The 18,572-nt window shown below is 39.4% G+C and overlaps 1 protein-coding gene across 1 annotated transcript in view; it reads right to left on the reverse strand.

Annotated features, from left to right (window-relative positions):
- LOC131240066 (uncharacterized) overlaps positions 1–18,572 on the reverse strand; it is a 63,382-nt gene that overhangs the window by 36,272 nt on the left and 8,538 nt on the right. The gene's annotated exons all lie outside the window — the stretch shown is intronic.

The following is an 18,572-nucleotide window of genomic DNA, read 5'->3' on the forward strand; positions in this document are numbered from 1 at the left end:
CGATTAACGATTTACGATTTGAGTCAAATCTTAAGCAAAACTATTTGATTCCCACCTTGAATCCCTTTTTATATGAATACTATGATTTAGGATTCAAATTATAATTGTTCTCTTCTATTTTACGATTTACTTGATTTTGTTTTAGCTTTTTAGATTGGTGGGGGCTTTAAGAATTGGTTTAGAAAATGTCAATTATTTTATTTTGTTATTTATAAGAGATCAAATTATATACATTCTCTTCAACATATAATAATGGAGCTTTTTCTTATGATTTCTTACTTAACCAGTCAAAACACCAAATTGATGACTAATCTGGAATGTTTTTGTGGATATTTATGACCATGCTGACCTATATGTATTGTGGTAATGATTATTAGGAATCAAAATATCTTCCTTCATCATTCTACAAAATCAAATGCCGCTTTTTCCAACATGATTCTACATTCAAAAAAAAGGCAAAAAGAACATAAATTATTAAAGGATCCTCATATGTTTTTTATGGTAAACTTCTTGAAAGACAAAAAGAGAGGAGAGGTAAGAATCCTTTGACACTATCATGATATGGTATTACTTGGTGCATATTGTTGGGAAATGGATGATTGATGAGTTTCCTAATTTTTTCTGATTTATTTATATTTTTCAGACTTTTTCGATTTTTTAAGAAAATCATAAAACATTTACGATTTAAGATACAATTTGTAATTAGATACAATTCAACCTTATGATGATTTGCAATACAATAACGATTTTGACAACATAGAGTTGGCCAATTGACCTCTTTAAGAGTTCTCTCTTTCTTCTTCTTCTTTTTTCTTTTTTTCCTTTTTTTTTCTTTTTTTTCACAAATTAACTGGATAATTTATTGAAGGTTGCGAAAAGCGCGAAGAATTACAAACTGAGCAAAAAAGAGAAACTACAATCGTGTAAAGATTTTATACAAGAAGCCCATTCAACACCCAAATTCTTGATTTTCATAATGACTTTCTGATGTAGAGTGGGCCGCAGACCTATTCTTGGCACAGTTGGACGAAAGAAGCCCGAACGGAAGTGGACATAGTCAAATCCGAGCCCAGTTTTACGTAGGGCATGACATAACTAGGCTCCAAGCACGTCTAACTCAAAGAAGTTCATTCCAGATAGAGAAATTGTCATTCGAAGTGTGAACCGTAAATCAGCTATAACTTTTGATCTAGGTATTGTTACAGGACGCACAACATATCGATCTTTATGTAGCAAGCCGTCCAAGGTCAATCGACCTCCATAGCAGATCGTATCGGTCCATTTCGCAAGGAAACACTTACTTCCAATTCAAAATTGCGATTTTAGAAATAAAAAGGGTACTATTTTTAGTATTTTCTAATTTTGACGTATCTCCTTCATTTTAGAGTTTTAGTATATGCAGTCTTCTTAAGAATTGCTTGTAAACATGCTAGGAATCATCCAGCACAATTAATTTAGGACTTTTTATTTTTTTGGCATTTCGAAATTCCCTTTATCTTGTGAATTGAAGGTTTTGACTACTTGAGAAAGATGGTGACCTTTCTCATTATTATTTCATACTCTTCCCTGCGTAACTTTCCCAACTCTAGAAGCCTCATCCTAGAAACATCTACCATTTCCCTGCGTCAAGGAGCTTGCAAAGACAACTGCCAAAGATGCCAAATCTTTCTTTCAAAGCATACATCGTGCCACATTAGGAATAGCTCCTTCAAGTTTTCCGACATAGATCACGAGAGACCAAATGAGGTGAAGACAGAACACCAAATCCCGCTAGTGTATGAAAAATGAATGAAGAGGTGATTAATTGACTCCACATCCGTCTTGCACAACAAGCAAACATTCATCATATACATGCCCCTCTTTTGAAGGTTGTCGATTTTGAGGGCCTTTAACTATGAATTACCCAAAAGCTACCACTTTTGGAGGGGTTCCATCATGCCACATAAACTCCGTGCAACCATTTGAAGTTATGTAATCATTGCACCTAAGGTGATTGTATAAGGATCTCACCGAGAATCTACATGTCCTCTCTTTCTCCCATACTAGTTTATCCCAGTGTTTACCGTATCAGTATTGTGTTATGTATCGCACTCTTGGGATATGGGTACGTATTGATTATCGCATGGGATATATTGATTATATTGGGGAATTTATCGCAATTTTTGCAAAACATGGGAAAACATTGAGAAATTGGTCAAATTTTTCAATGAAATTTTAGGGATTGAGATCAGCTCCATTCACTCTCTCCTAATCCAGCAACTCCTTAATGATCGAGATAACCACCTACTCTTCCCTTACCTAAATCAAGATGGTCTCTGACATCTTTATAGATTTCTTCTTCTTGATGAAGCGTTTCACCACTCTGACATCCCAACCTTCCTCCGTCACAAGATCAACCATTAACAACTGCCCTAAACATTCCTTGATGAGATCAAAGGTTTTTGGGATCTAAAGTTCCAACAAAAGCCGCTTGAGCTGATTCCATCCTCTATCCCACCCAAATACCGATGTTTCTTCCCAAAGTCGAAGACAAAGAACTGCGCCATCTACATGAATGGCTCTTGAAACTAGGATATGATCGAGGTCCATATCCTCCTTGAAGGAAATTCAAACCTCATAATCAAACAAAGATCTGAGATAAAAATCCACTAAAGACACTTCCCCACAACTTAAAATCCATCGATTTCCCTCTTCCGGGGTAGATTCAGGTCTCACCTCCTCCACCAGACTCCACCGCAAGAGTTCCCAAACCTTTTCGACAACCTTTAGATGGGCATGAATGATCAGTACTCCTACCTGCTCCTCCCTCCATGAACTTTTACCTTCAGACTTAGGCTCCAATATCGACTGAGTACCTTCTTCATTGCCTTTGGCCACTGCACTTCCAGAGGTTCCGTTGCTGACCATGTCCCTATATGATGGCTTAGTTTTCTACCTTGGGTCCTTACCAGATTCTCCACTGCTACTTCTTGGTACCACTACTTTGTTTACCACACCACCCTTCTCCTTCTTCCTCTTCCCAATCTTCCTTGCAATTTGGTGGCTGGCCCTGCCTAGGCCGTATTTGACTCTCTGAATTTGGAGTTCCTTCCCTTCAAACCTATTCCAGTGCAATGTCGCCGCCGCCTTCTTGACATCCTCCTCCTTCAACCTCACAAAGGTAGAACCCTGTAATTTCCCTGATCCCTTCTCTCCAAGCATAATCACCTCCTAGACCTCTCCCTCCTTACAGAAAACCCTTTGAAAATGGATGTTCGTTCACCTATCTAGAAAGTTTTCCACGGACAAGGTGGGGAACACCTACCACAGCCCACCAAATTCACCACCTCCCCCTTTCTTGCCTAGCCTTACCCACCCCTCTCCAAATTTCTCTAACCCCAAATCTCCTTCCCTTCCCCATTTTCTCCTCCTCCTCTACTCTCTTACCCTTACTAACCCCTTTATCCCACCCTATGCGAATCTCCTTACTACTCTTATTCCCCTCTCCCCTGACCCTACCCATTGTCCCCCTTAGCCCTATTATCTCCCTCATCATGATTCCCCTAACTACCATCTGAGGGGTCGAGAAGCTATTTTGGATTAAGACTTTGTCTAGTACTTCATGCTCCACAAACCCTCTTATCGCACATCTTCTTTCCGCAACCACCTGCCCTACACTAGGAGGACCATTTAGGATCACCCGGTTCTCTGCTCGATTCTCCTTGTCAGTGTTTTAAATAGCGTCGCTACATAGCATGTAGCGTACGCTACATAGCATAGCATAGCCTACACGCTATGTAGCGTGAGTAAATAGCATAGTTCCCATGTTGCATACGCTATATGTACTGTAGCGTACGCTACAAGCTTGTAATGTGTAACATGCATAGCTTACGCTACACCATACCACCTGTTTTTTTTTTTTTTTTTTTAACATCTTTTATTTAGTAATGTTAGTTTAGTTGATGATGTAATATGGTTGTAAGCAATCCTTTTGACACATGGCAATGATTTAGAAGTATCAAGACAATCCAAATGGCAGGTCCTATTGTTGATGAAGAATATCTGTAAATATAACCATATCAGATAGTTTTAACCATCTGTACAGGGGCCTACACGTGCACAGCTGAAGATTTATGAGTTGTCTAAATGGTTTGAAACTCACATAGTCATACTTAATCAAAATGTTTTAAAAGAAATGGGTTTCGAAAGAGGGTTTTAAAGCCCTCTTTCGAAAGCCCTAATAGGCTAATACCCTCAACGGCAAGTCCTCTTTCCACCAAACTCCCTATCTTCGATTCTCCCAATCCAAGGAACTGTTAGAGAAGAAACTTTAGGGCATTGATCGGTCCCGAGTGAAGGTCCTACGGCTAAAGTTTCACAGGCATTGGAGCCCAAACAAAGTTGAACTTCAAGATTCCCCATTTGAAGTGCGCACGGTTGTGGGGCTGAAGATTTGCATTTTGTGATTGATTTAAAGCTAAATATGGGTATTTCTTTTAGTCTTTATCTCAATTAATAATATTTATTTTATTGTGATTGATTTAGTATTGATTTAGAGTGCCTTTTGATTTTATTTTCCATTTTGGGAGTCAGTACTGTGCAATATTGTAGAATAAGCTTGTTCTACAACCATTTGTGTAGTGTGTAGTGGTTGTATATTATTTTCTATGGTTGATCGAACCATCATGTGGGCCACCATGCAACAGTTGGTTTAAATATAGATAGATTGGCTTTGGTAAGTGATAATTAATAACTTTTATTTTGAACATGCTTTTATGTGAAAAAAAATATATGAAGCATTTTAGGCTCTTTTTTCTATTTTTTTATACTTATACTATTTATCATTTTTTTCCTATTATTTTAACTAAAAATAGAAGTATCATGTAGCTTACGCTACACGCAACAAAGGGTTGAACGCTATGCAATATGCCATGTGCTATTTAAAACACTGCTCCTTGCACACAAGACCTTTCACAAACTCCATTTTCCATAGATCCCCTTCCTTTCCCTTCCGTTTCGTTATGACTGTACCTTCACCATCGAGGCCCTCTATGAATACTTGGTTGCCATCTCTCAGCTCGCCTTCTTTCACCAATGAAGCATCCTGCTTCGATCGCTCTAGCATCTCTCAGAACAGTCTACAAAGTCTAGAAGCAACTACTAGGATTGGCGATTTGAGTAGAGGTTTGGGTTCAGGTCAACCTCTAGAACACTCTACGCCCTCTTTAAGAGTAATACCAAACCCTATTAGGATTTGCGGTTTGATAAAGGTTTGGGTTCAGGTCAACCCAAACCTAATTGACCCAACTAAGCTCGAGTATAGTTGGCATGGTCCACAAGTCAGGTTAAAGTTGGAAAACTCCAATCCATTTTAAAACCGGTAGGATTCGGGCTGAGGAAAATCAAGTCAACTTAGGTTAGGAATGATCACATGTATTTCATTCGGGTCAGGTCCAATCAGTTTAGGGTTAAGCATAGAGGATTGGGTTCACTTGACCACCTTAGGTTGGAATTTGGGTCAGGTCGGGTCGGGTTGTGGGGGTTGGGTCATTTTGAGGTTGGGCCAGGCTCGGGTTGACCCTCAACCTTACCCAACCCACTCAAGTTGCACACCCATTCAAGAGTATTCCTTTCACAGCGTCTATGCTAGAAACATACTTGAAACTAAAATGCTTTTCCCCATCAATGTCAAAATAAAAAGAGAGCATGTAATGAACTAAGTGCAGAGAACCTCAACATCTAACTAGTAAATGTTGAAACGAAAAAACCATGGGACAATGGACATGTTAAATTACGAATGCATGTATGCTTCCTTTTTTTTCCAAGATCAGTTAGTATGAAACTTCACTGGGGAAAGAACACAATATAAAGATCCATTAAGGCAATGGATACCGGAAGCCCGCAACAAGACTGTTTCGTCGGAGAACAACGCAGCACCCATTTTGCAATGTCAATGTAATGCTCTTTTTTTTGAAACATGACAATTTATAAATAAAAGGCCAGCTCTATACAATATTTGCAACGCAGCCAAATCACTGTCTAAGAAATTACAGTCTCTCAAAGCAAGAGACACCATTGCTCAATCAATTACATCACTATTGGCCCTACTAAAAACCAAAAAGGAATTTCCCAACATATTCTTGAAGCATTTGTTATTCCTTCCCTTCCAAATTTGCCCACAACACCGCAAGCAAATCCAACCTCCAAGCACATCTCCCTATCTTACCAGCCCCTCGTCCATGCTAGGCCTATAATAGTTTCGAGATCAACTTAGGCATCACCCACACCATCCCAAATAAAGATCACTATTTATCCCAAGCCACCCAAGCAAAAGGACAGTGGATAAAAAGGTGATCAACTGATTCATTATGCTTCCAACAAAGAGAGCACACATTTGTATGGATCATCTCCCTTTTGTGAAGGTTATCAATGGTGAGCACCTTATTCCAACCCGCCAACCAAGCAAGAAGACCACAACCTTCTTTGGCACCCTGTAGGACCAAACAAAGGATGAATGGGCCAGGCTTCTTTTAGGATAGCTCCACTTAACACTTTAAAGAAGGATTTGACTATGAATAAGCCCAACTTGTCTCGAAGCCATTTCATTGAATCCTTATCTGAGCTGAGAAATACATCCGAGGGCTGCTTCGAGAGCGGAAGGAACTCGGCCTCCTCCTCTTTCAAGTTCCTTCTACATGGCGGAGTCCAAACAACCATCGAATCCACCCTTGAAAAGCATTAGGCCAGAGATACACCTAGGTCCAAGGACACCAACACTAGCCAGGGGTAATCATCTTTCAACCTAGTGGTCCCCAACCAAACATCTTCCCAAAACCTTCCCTCCAAGCTTGCAACTGCCTTTCACAAACCCGTTGCCTTATGCATAGATGATTTCTTTGGCTACCACCCCCATTTACTCCACCCCATATTTTTCACTACTATGTCTTTTCAATGACTATCCTTTTCCTAACCAAATCTCCAAAGCCATTTGCTTAACAATGCCCTGTTCATAGTCGATGGTTTTCCAATGCCCACACCTCCGCAGACTTTGGTCTACACGTCGCCATGGAATTTTCTCTTTTCCTTGGCCCCTTTACATAAGAAATCATTTCTAAGTTTTTCCCAGCTTGTTTAACCCTCATAGGCCATTTGAAGAGAAAAATAATAATAATAATAATAATAATAATAATAGATCTGAAAGAGTTGCCTTGGTGAGGACCAGCCTACCGCCCAATGATAGATGATGCCACTTCCATGACAACAATTTCTTTTTGAACTTTCAATCACCCGATCCCATAGATGCATAGTGTGTCATAATGGCCATTACAGGGCCGTTAGGCTGTTACGTAAAGGTAATGGTGGCAACCACTACACGTTACGGGGTCATAACAACCATTATGGAAAAAATGACACATAATCATCATTACAGCACCTGTAACGGCCCGTTATGCCCCCCCAGGTAAAGCTGTAACAGGCTCGTAACGGTTTTCAAGTTTTTTTTCTTTCCAATTTAAAAATCATAAATAAAGCCGTTACAACTCATATTGTAAAGGTAATAATGATGGCCGTTACGGCCTGCTATGGAATACCTTGCATAAATGATTAACAAGCTTACCAATACAAAGTGCAACCCCAAACACCTGGATGGGAAGGAGCCCGCCCAACACACGAATACAGCAACCAGCTCCTCTACCCTTTCCTTAGGAATACCAATTCCCGATATTTTACATTTAGGAAAATTCACCTTTAAACTCGAAACCACCTCAAAGCAACAAATAATCTTCCTCACATTCTCCACTTGGCCCTCATTTGCATTATAAAACAAAAGAATATCGTCCTCATTGTAATGTAGGAGACTCATAACTAAACAAGAAACAATTACTAAGGCACCAACGAAATATTGAGAAGAAAAAAATAAAAATAAAAAAGACATCATCTTCATCCAGTTGAATTGAATATTTGAATATTTCCATTGATTTTAAAAACTTAAAAAAAAAAATTAAAAAAAAAAAAAAAAAAGACTCAAGACAGTAAAGGTTCCAATTGTCCTAAAAATTTTAACAAAAAAAAGTATGCACTCAATATTATTGTCAAATTTGGCATGGAAAGTAGCACACCCAGTGTTATCTTGTGCGATCGCACATTCGCATATGCGATCGCATATGCCACATGTGCCCGTTGGAAATTTTTTTCTTTTTTAATCTTGATTTTTTTTTCTCTATAAAAAGGAATTCTAAGCACTCCTACATGCACTCAAAGCTCAATCTCTCTCTATCTCTATTTTGCTTTCTTACACAATTCCAAGCCTCAAGCTCCACTCCTCCATCTATATTTCTTTCAAGAATCAAGATTAAGATTGAAGTTTCAATCAAGGGACAAGTACATACATCTACAAGGATTCAAGAATCAAGATTCAAGAGACATTATAAGACAACCAAGCTCTCCATCCATTGAATTGAACTCTCTTTCTAGTTTCTAATTTTTCCATGCTATAAGTATTCACACAACACACCCACCACTCTCTCTTTCTAGTTTCTAATTTTTCCATGCTATAAATATTCACACAACACACCCACCACTCTCTCTTTCTAGTTTCTAATCTATTATCTATCTCTTCTTCTATCTCTATTTCCATCTCATTCTCTCTTAAAGTTTCATAATATCCAAGTTCTAAGTTTTCTAACTTCTAACATTTTTTTTTAGTTTGTTTGTTATTTTGTTACAAGTTACAAGTTACAAGTTAGTGTTGTGTTAGTGACTTAGTGTTACAACTTACAACTTACAAGTTACAACAATACAACTTTACAAGTCTACATTCTACATAATTCTAGAATCAAGATCAAGACTCAAAGTCAAGGGTCAAGGACTCAAGGCAAAGGTGAAGAGAAAACAACTTAGACAAGAAGTGAAGATTGAAGAATTTGGAACCTCTTTTTTAATTCGTAATTGTAATTTTGTTTGTATGTAAATCTCTCTCTCTCTCTCCCCTCTCTTTTCTACAAGTCTGCAAGGGTAACTCTAACTCAACTCTCTCTCTCTCTCCTTTTCTTTTCCCTCTACTTCTCCCTTTCTACAAGTGTAACTCAACTCTCTCTCTCTCTCTCTCTCTCTCTCTCTCTCTCTCCCCTCCTTTCTTTTCCCTCTCCCTTTCTAGTTTTTACTAGACTACTACTAGTCTACTACAAGTATAAGTGTGTACGTGTGTGTGTAACTCTCTCTCTCTCCCTTTGCCAAGTCCCATCTCTTTAGTCTCTTTACTCTTAGTCTTTTACTTTACTTTAGTTTTTACTTTTTAGTTTACATTCTAGTTACTTTTTAGTACTAGGATACTAGCAATCAATACACACACCACCGACATAATGTTTTCTTCCCGATCTTCCTCTTTGAAACCCAAGTTGAATGACCCGGGTTGGAAGTATGGGCACTACCGTAGTGTTACAGAAAAGACTCACACAGTATGTGAGTTATGTAGGTATGTGAGTTCCAATGACATTGCAAGGTACAAGCAACACCTTGCACATTTACCGGGGTCAAATGCAAAAGCATACAACAAAATTACTCCAGAAATCCGAAGGGAGATCATGAAGTATATAGAAAAACAGTCAAGAAAGAAATGCGATAATGCCCTACGTTAGAAGGAATATTTGGAACAAGATGCATATGAAGATCTAAACGTAGTTAATGTAGATGAAGCTAGTCCCACTCCCCCTACTTCGACAGGCCGGTCTAGACTACAAGTACAACCAACGGTCTTAAAAAGAGCTCGAGGGCATGGGCCCATGGATAGATGGTGTAGACCACACCCCGAGGATATGATAGACCAAAGGAAAAAGGGAAAGGGTCGGCTCAAACAACTTTAGAGAACCGGTATAAACAAAAAGATAGGAAAACCACTATTCGATATATTGCTAACTGGTTTTACCAAACCAGCATTACTTTCAACATCGTTAAATCGAGAAGCTTCAAAGTAATGATTGAAGCTATAGGTCAATGTAGACCTGGGCTTAAACCTCCTTCATATCATGAAATGAGGGAGATATACCTAAAAACTGAAGTTGAATATATACGATCCTTCACAACTGAATATAAGGAATCGTGGAAAACATATGGGTGTTCACTAATGGCTGATGGATGGACCCAATAGATCTAGACGGTCTCTCATTAACTTTTTGGTAAATTATCCAACTGGGACAATGTTCTTGAAGTCTGTGGATGCATCGGGCCATTCACACACAGGAGAGTATTTATTTAGCTTACTAGATAGTGGAGTTGAAGAAATAGGTGAGGAATATGTTATGCAAGTAATTACAGACAACGCAGCCTCGTATGTAATGGTTGGTCGTCTTCTTTTGGAGAAGAAGCGACGTTTATTTTGGACCCCCTATGCGGCCCATTATGTTGATCTTATTTTAGAAGATATAGGTAAATTACTTATAAATGTGATTGCAAGAGCTAGAAGAATCACGGTCTTTATGTACAAACACACCCTTCTTCTCAGTCGATGAGAAAACACATTAAGGGTAACTTGCTACGTCCAGCAATCACCCGTTTCGCTACAGCCTTTTTAACACTACAAAGATTATACGTAAAGAAATTGGAACTTAGAAGCTTTGTAGTGTCGGCCGATTTTACAAGTGGGCCTTGGTCAAAGAAAGCTGAAGGGAAACAGGTTCAACAAACAATCTTTTCTCAAAGTTTTTGGACACAAGTGGTAAAGGCACTAAAAGCATCCAAGCCCTTAGTCACTGTGTTGCGATTGGTGGATGAGGATGAGAAGCCTGCAATGGGCTACATATACGATGCGATGGAGAGGGCGAAAAATAAGATCATAGACCATTTTAACTATAAATACCGTGATTACAAGCCAATTTTAGATATTATAGATAGAAGATGGGGCAGCCAAATGTCATCTCCATTGTATTGGGCTGCTTACATCCTTAACCAAGTTTGTTTATTCACTTCTGCTGATCCAGCAGAATCACTATGCAAATGGTTGGATTTATTGATGTCTTGGAAAGAATGATGTCAAATAGAGGAGAATGGGACAAGATCTCAACTTTGTTAGACTTCTACACAAAAAGTGAGGGGATATTCTCAAGGGATATCGTAATAAGGCATCAGACAATGAAATTACCTAGTAAGTATTATTATGAATGTCAGTCTTAGCGTCTTACAAATAGTTTTTCTACAAAGTGTCCCTAACCTGCTTAAACTGTTTTTCTCAGCTGACTGGTAGGCTGCCTATGGAGTGGACCCGAACAGGAAGGATCCAGCTCTAAAGAAGCTGACAATGAGGATTCTTGGGCTCACGTGTTTTGCCAGTAGTTGCAAGCGCAATTGGAGCACGTTCAAGGCCTAAAGAGCATCTCCAAAGCTACCCCGACGATTTCCAAATGTATCTAATTCATTCAACGCCTTTATTTGCATATCTAAGTCAGGCTCTAATCTCTTTATCACATTCTTTAGCCCGACACGAACTTAATTACCCGCAACAAATGATTGGGCCTATCTGTACCTAAGATTTAGGTAGTAAGCTGCTACATGAAGATCGTGATAGAGTTGTCTTGTCCATCTCTTGTCGATCATCCTCCAATAAGACTCTCAGCTTCTACAATCACGTTGAATTGTCAACTTTGCCTTATCCATAGCATCGTATAGGAAGCTCATGGTAGGTGCTTCGTAACAAGACTGAGTACCCTCATTAGTGGCTCCATCACCTTTAGGATCGACTTGACCCTCTTCCAATATTTATTGTCCCGTATGGTGTTCGCAACTTCAACCGGTGTCCCGGATGTCTTATGCCCATGTTTTGTATTGAGCCAATCTTAAGAAGCGAACATCTCACTCAAACTCTCCTTTATGTTGATATAAACTCTATAATGTTATAAAGTTTGTTATGAATCTAGTCGCCGCAGGCCTCAACAACTCTTGTCCTTTCGTGAACTTCCTCATTATTGCGACTACTTGATTATGGTTATAAATAAACGTCGTCACTTCTCTTGCCGTTTCGTTTATTTCCTTAACATTCTTTTTCTTCCCAATATCTTCCAATATAAGATCAATACAATGGGCAGCACATGGTGACCAAAAAAGTTGTGTTCTCTTTTTCATCAACTTATGTCCTGCAAGCTTATATGATGCTTCATTATCTGTCACAATCTACACTACATTCTCTTCTCCAATCTCATCCACAACTTTATCTATTAGTTCAGTAATATAATTAGAATATTTTGTTACGTCTGAGGAATCAATTGACTTGTGGTATATAGTTCCTAAGTGGTAGTATACCAAGAAGTTGATCATGCTGCATCTAGTTGGGTCAGTCCAACTATCACACATGATCGTGCATCCTCTGGCCTGCCAAACAGGTTTAAAGGTAGCCACGTATGCTTTCACATCCGTATACTCTACATCTGTCCATTTCCCCCTAATATCCCTAGCCGTGGGAGCTTTAATTCCTTTACTTGCTTCTGTTGCTGCATCAATTACCACCTGCTAATATAGAGAATTGGCACCGTTAGGAGGTATGTTGGCATGTATAAAAAACTTTGTTGCTGCCCTACCTAGCTTCTCAACTGAGGTTCTACTCCACATTTGGTTTATCTTCTTTTGTTTAGTTGATTCATTCCTAAACAAGATTGGATTAATAGAGGGTCTCCTAGGCTCATTTACTTCTTCATCCAAATGTATAGGGGCGACTGATGGTGATCACCAATGGTCATCGGCGAGCATTAAAAGAGCATGGATGGCATGGATCATATTTAGAGACCATTCCACCGTTGATCATGGTCAACATGATCGTCCATCCATTGGATCATCTTGTGTCCCATCATGGAGCCATCTGATGGTTGGATTATGTTGGACCATTTTGTTAGTTAGATTAGACTTTTTACCTTTTCAAACAAAATGGGAATTTTGCTTTTATTACTAAATGGGCAGATTTCTCATTGCAACAATTTCTTGGAATAATATAAAGCAAGTGGGGTGGGGACATCCAACCCTAATGTAAGTTTGGATAAAATCTTAAGGAGGCTTTGTGGGAGTTGCTTTCTTCCTTCATTGCTGTGAAGGCTAGATCTTTTGTTTTGATAGAAGCCCAGAGGATGTGAAGCCACGCTATCCTTCGTCCCTAATATACTTCTTCTTCCACTTCATGCTTGATGAATCGTAGGTGATAGGTCTCTTTGAATCTTCGATCCTAAGGTAAGATCTTTTCATTGTTTTCACTTGGATCTAATTTTACTTGATCATACGGGCCACTTAAACCCATCTTCCATTATTAACGGACCCGACCCGAGCGTGGACCACACAATCAACCCACACGTGTGACCATACAGCCACCCATGTGATTGCCACACGTACGTGTGGGGCCCACTTGATCTGATTTTCAGTTGGTTGTATTCCTTTGTCCACATTAGGCAACTCAGTTTCGACCATTTACGTTTAATATTCCGTTATCTCAAGATTTTTGTGTTGGAACTACCTTGGTCCAACTCGGGAAAGATCAAACTTTCACCTATTGAACCCGGATTACTCCTATGCTAGTCGGAAGATCTTTATCTTAATTGGGCCCAATTTTCTAAGTGTTGTGTTTAGTCAAAAGACTGATGACTGTGATTTGGCATCGAATCATACCCGTCATCTCTTGGGCTTCATGTTGTTTGCATGTGAATCACACTTTAGTTCGATTATTTTATTTATTCCTTTGATTTCAAGTTAAATCTCAGTCGCATTGCTGGTTTTGCATCATCCTACATCAAGTATTAGTAGGGATATCAGCAGGACCTAAAAAGAATGATGTGGGTGTATTCGTCCATATTAAATGATACGGACCCATATCAGCCATTTTCTTCCCCAAAAGAAATCCTAAAAAGAATAATGCGACAATTGGAAAAAATGTAAAAATATTAGAATCTCATCTTTTTTTCTTTTTTACTTTTTTTGGTACATGTAACTAGTGTTTGAAATATCGGTAACACGCCCTCAGGATATAGATACGTATCAGTTATCGCACAGGATATATCATTTGTATCGGGTAATTTATCGCACTTTTTGGGAAACATGGGAAAACATTGGGAAAATGGTTGAATTTTTCAATGAAACTTTAGGGATTGTTTAAAAAAATACCTTAATACACACTTTAATATCAATTAATCTCAAAAAAGAAGTGCACATGATAGGTTTCCTTTGTATAGGGTCCTAAGCTATGCGCCGTCTATAGGGTCCTAAGCTATGCGCCGTCTAACTGAACTCATGCAAGTATATTCAAATTGAATGCATAACATTTAGAGTGTATGTCATGATCGTTTCATCAAACACTCCTAGATACTTCGAAATTAGTCTAAATTGACAGCTAGTTGAAGGGAAATTTCGAAAAAATAATAATAATAATAATAACATTTTAATAATTTTCTAAAATTTTTAATTAAAATAATTTTTATTTTTCAAAAATTGGTAAGGACTTAACATATCAGTAGATCAACCCTCATACATGCTTGATTTCATGGTTGGTGTGTAACATTATAGGCAATTTGGGAGAAATTGGGGAAATTTTGAATTTTCCCCATTTTTTCCCAAATCAAACCACCTACACTCAAATTTCGAAATTAGAGTGTATGTGATGATCATTTCATCAAATACTCCTAAATACTTTGAAATTGGTATATCAATTGATAGCTGATTGAAGGAAAATTTTGAAAAAAACATGGAGAACATGAAGAACCAATGGACATCGAAGCTCTAACTCCATGATTTTTCATACAAAACATGAAGAACCAATGGATTTGTAACCGTTTGACACTAATTTAACATAATTTCAACAAATTTTTTTAAAAAAAAAAAAGGATCGAAAATTGAAAATGCTCACCAGATTGAACATGTGGGATATATCGGCCAGTATTTTAAATAGCGCGTAGCATATAGCGTAGCGTTTGGCTCTCTATAGCGTGTAGCGTAAGCTACATAGCATGTAGTGTAGGCTACACAATACTTAATATTTTTTTTAATTAAGATAATAGAAAAATATAATAAAATTTACAAAATACATAATTCCTATGAGTTTTTTGGTGCAAATCTGGATAGTCAACCACATATTTCCATGCAAAATCTCTCTCTTTGCCTTCAGACATCTCTAAGTGTGACCTCTTTTTTTTATTAAAACATCACAAATTCACAATATGAACCACAATTTGGATGGTCCAGATTGATCTAAGAACTCTATCCACGATATGGACCACAATTTGGATGGTCCAAATTGATCTAATATAGTGCCACATGTGAAGGGGATGAGTCACCAACATTTTAAAATAGGTGTTGAACTAGCATAGAAGGAAAACTACCAAAAAGAGATTTCAAGTAGCATATGCTACCTGCACTACATGCTACGCTACACTACATGTAGAGTACGCTACATGCTCGGTAGCTTACACTACCTGCATACACTGCGTAGCGTTTTAGCTACACTATGCTACGTAGCATACGCTACACTACAAGTGATACTGAAAACAATGATATCGACACAATGCATTTCATATCGCACGGGTAGGATATAAGATATATCATGGGATATATCGGCCAATATTGTTGATATTTAAAACATTGCTCACAACATATATTCAATGGTGAATCGAGGACATTCTTTGATAAGAATGTTGCCTGTCAACTTAACCTATTGAACGACAACCATTTAGGCCCTAATTGAACACAAATCAAACAAAATTTAGTGGTTGAAGACAGACAGAGAGAGAGAGAGAGAGAGAGAGAGAGAGAGAGAGAGAAATGAAAGAAAGTGAAGGTTTGCCCCTTCTAATTTTTCCCAAAATGATCCATTCCACTTTGATTCATTGAATTCCACTAAAACGTTGTGTTTCCTCCAAATATAGCACCACTCTTAGTTTAAAATAAGTTTCTAAGCTTTCATCTAGCGTTGAACCGAAAAAACAGAGAGAGAGAGAGAGACAGAACGGAACAAAACAAAAGAGGGTCTTCAGGACTATATCGATCCATATAGGGCACATCAACCTTGTGAGGTGGTGATATGGCCCGTATTCAGCCAATACGGCCATTTTTCCCAATTAGCCAATTCACCCTGGTATTTTGTAACAATGGGAACATACACAATTACGATATGACTGACATATACAATCATATCATAACCATTCTTGAAAACAATTAATTGGCCGCTGTAATTAGAGCTGGGCATCGGACCGAGTCAGATCGGATTGGACGAAACTCGATCCGACCAGAAATTGCAATGGCCTGACCCGAACTCGATCCGATCCGGGACCGAGTCCGGGTCACCTTACTCGGACCGACCCGAAATACACATTGTCTGATCCGATCCGAGGCCGACTCGGTCAAGAAACCCGAGTCAGATCGGATTCGGCAAGGTTCGGATTGGTCGGGAAATCCCTCTGCAACCTGTAGCAGCTGCAGCTGCGACGCAGACAGAGATCCCAAACCAGAAAGAATGAGAGAAAGTAGAGATTTTAAAAAAGAGTAGTTTTGGAAAAAGCCACGACCAAAACCGCTCTCAGACTATGAAACCAAACACCGTGCTTTTTAGCCTGCCTCTCTGTCCCTCTCTCTCTCCTTGCTTGCTAGCTTCATTGACTCAACCAAGTGCCTGTGATTATAGCAACCGTGCTACTGACGGCTCTGTGGGGCCCCAGCGATTCTGTGTGACATCCACACCGTCCATTAGCCATTGAGCCCAAAAATCAGTTACATCCATTGACTCAAGGGGGCTAACTATAGTAAACAGCGTGACAGGGACGCCCACCATCGAAACCTTCATGGGGCCATGGGATTCTTAGACTTGGGTGATATTTTTATTTTTTCTTCGTCGTGGTGGGTCATACCTTTTGAACGGCTTGGATGACATATAAACATTACCCTAGACCTTAGTACAATTTCAATGGTAAGCATCTACAGAATCACTTGAGCTCCAGACCTACGGTGGGTCATACCTTTTGAACGGCCCTGTATTGTTTGTTGTTGTGCGGCCCACTTGAGCTCCAGACCTACTTTTTTTGGGTCTTGAGTCCTGACTAAGCTGCCGTGACTGATGGATGGAGTGGATGTCACATAAACATTACGGCGGGCCCCACATAGGCTTCCGTTAGACATTCTCCCTACACGTAGCATAGAAAAATCACGTCAGGCTGGTGGAAGATATGGTAGAGCCCTATATGTGGTGTACACGTCACGGACATCAATCGGGTCCGTCCATCTGTGGGTCCTTTCAAGGAAGGTTTCACTTTTCAGAAAATCACGTGAAAGAGAGAATCCCATGTATAGAGTTTTTTTCCAATTCACTCCAGTGACTTAGACATTCATTTTCAGCCGTTTCTTTGAGGGAAACTTTTCCATCCCTTAATATCACCCAATCAATGTATATTTCAAGAAATCTTCCATCTAAACAATTTCTCAACAAATGGACGGTTCAGATTAACGAATCATCATCCCTCTTGGACAGTAGAGAGACGAAACTACCACGTTCTGGTTCTTCCGGCTGTATTGCATTACAATCTTTCGCAGAGGAAAAAAGCATTCGTAAAGTGGCGGGGGGTTGCATTTAAGTAGGGGAAGGTTCGTCTGACATGTCTCAGCTTTTTATCATGGCAGAGAATGCAGAGAGAAATGTATATTTTACTGGAGGTACACGTCATTCCTCTGTTTAGTAGTGGGACCCACAAAAATTAACATGACCGGACTCCAATGTTAGTTTTAAGCAAATTTAAAATGGCAGAGACTGTTCAACCGTACACTTGGCATCGCTCTAACTTTTGCAGTAATCCAGACTGTTCATATCGCTGACCCAACCGGAGATGAAGCTAGCGAAAAGCGCATCGAGAAGATTCAAAGGGGACTCCGGAAGCACACATCTTCAAAGCGGATCTGCCTAGCCTCAGGTGGAGGTTGAAGAAGGGAGAGTGCTCCAAATCAGTGGCTAGAGGAGCAAAGAAAAGGAAGACGGAGATGGCACCGGTGAGGAGGACGCTGGTGGCTACTTGGAGAGGAGACGAGTCAATGGGATTGCCGAAGAGAGGGGAAGAAGAGGAAGATGCGGGTAGAAAGGGTATATATATATACCTTAGGGTAAAATAGCAAATATCTAAATATACATTACACGTACTAGATCCGGATCTGATCGGATCGGCCCGGGTCGGATCCAATCGGATAGGGTTCCGAATCGGATAGGTTCGAATTACTATTGATCCGAACTCGATCCGAAAAGATTTCGGATCTGGATTGGCCTACTCGAGCCGCGTCGATCCAGACCGTCGGATCGGATTAGATCGGGTCGGATCGGGTCAGGATTGCCCAGCTCTAGCTGTAATATTTGGGTGCATCACAGCCATGTTAAGGCCTAGCATATAAACAAATTGGATTTGGTACACACTTGCCACATCTATGGTGATAGAGTTCTTGATAATTAAGGCAGAAGTAACAACACCATACACTTACTCTCATTACTCTATTTGTCCATGTTATTAAGGATTGTTTGTCGCCCATTTGCATGATAAAGGTTTGCTAGCAGTGTTGTCATGTGCGATCGCACATTCACACATGCGATCGCATATGCACATACT

This window comes from Magnolia sinica, chromosome 3 (assembly GCF_029962835.1).
Source record: "Magnolia sinica isolate HGM2019 chromosome 3, MsV1, whole genome shotgun sequence".
NCBI classification, from domain to species: Eukaryota; Viridiplantae; Streptophyta; class Magnoliopsida; order Magnoliales; family Magnoliaceae; genus Magnolia; species Magnolia sinica.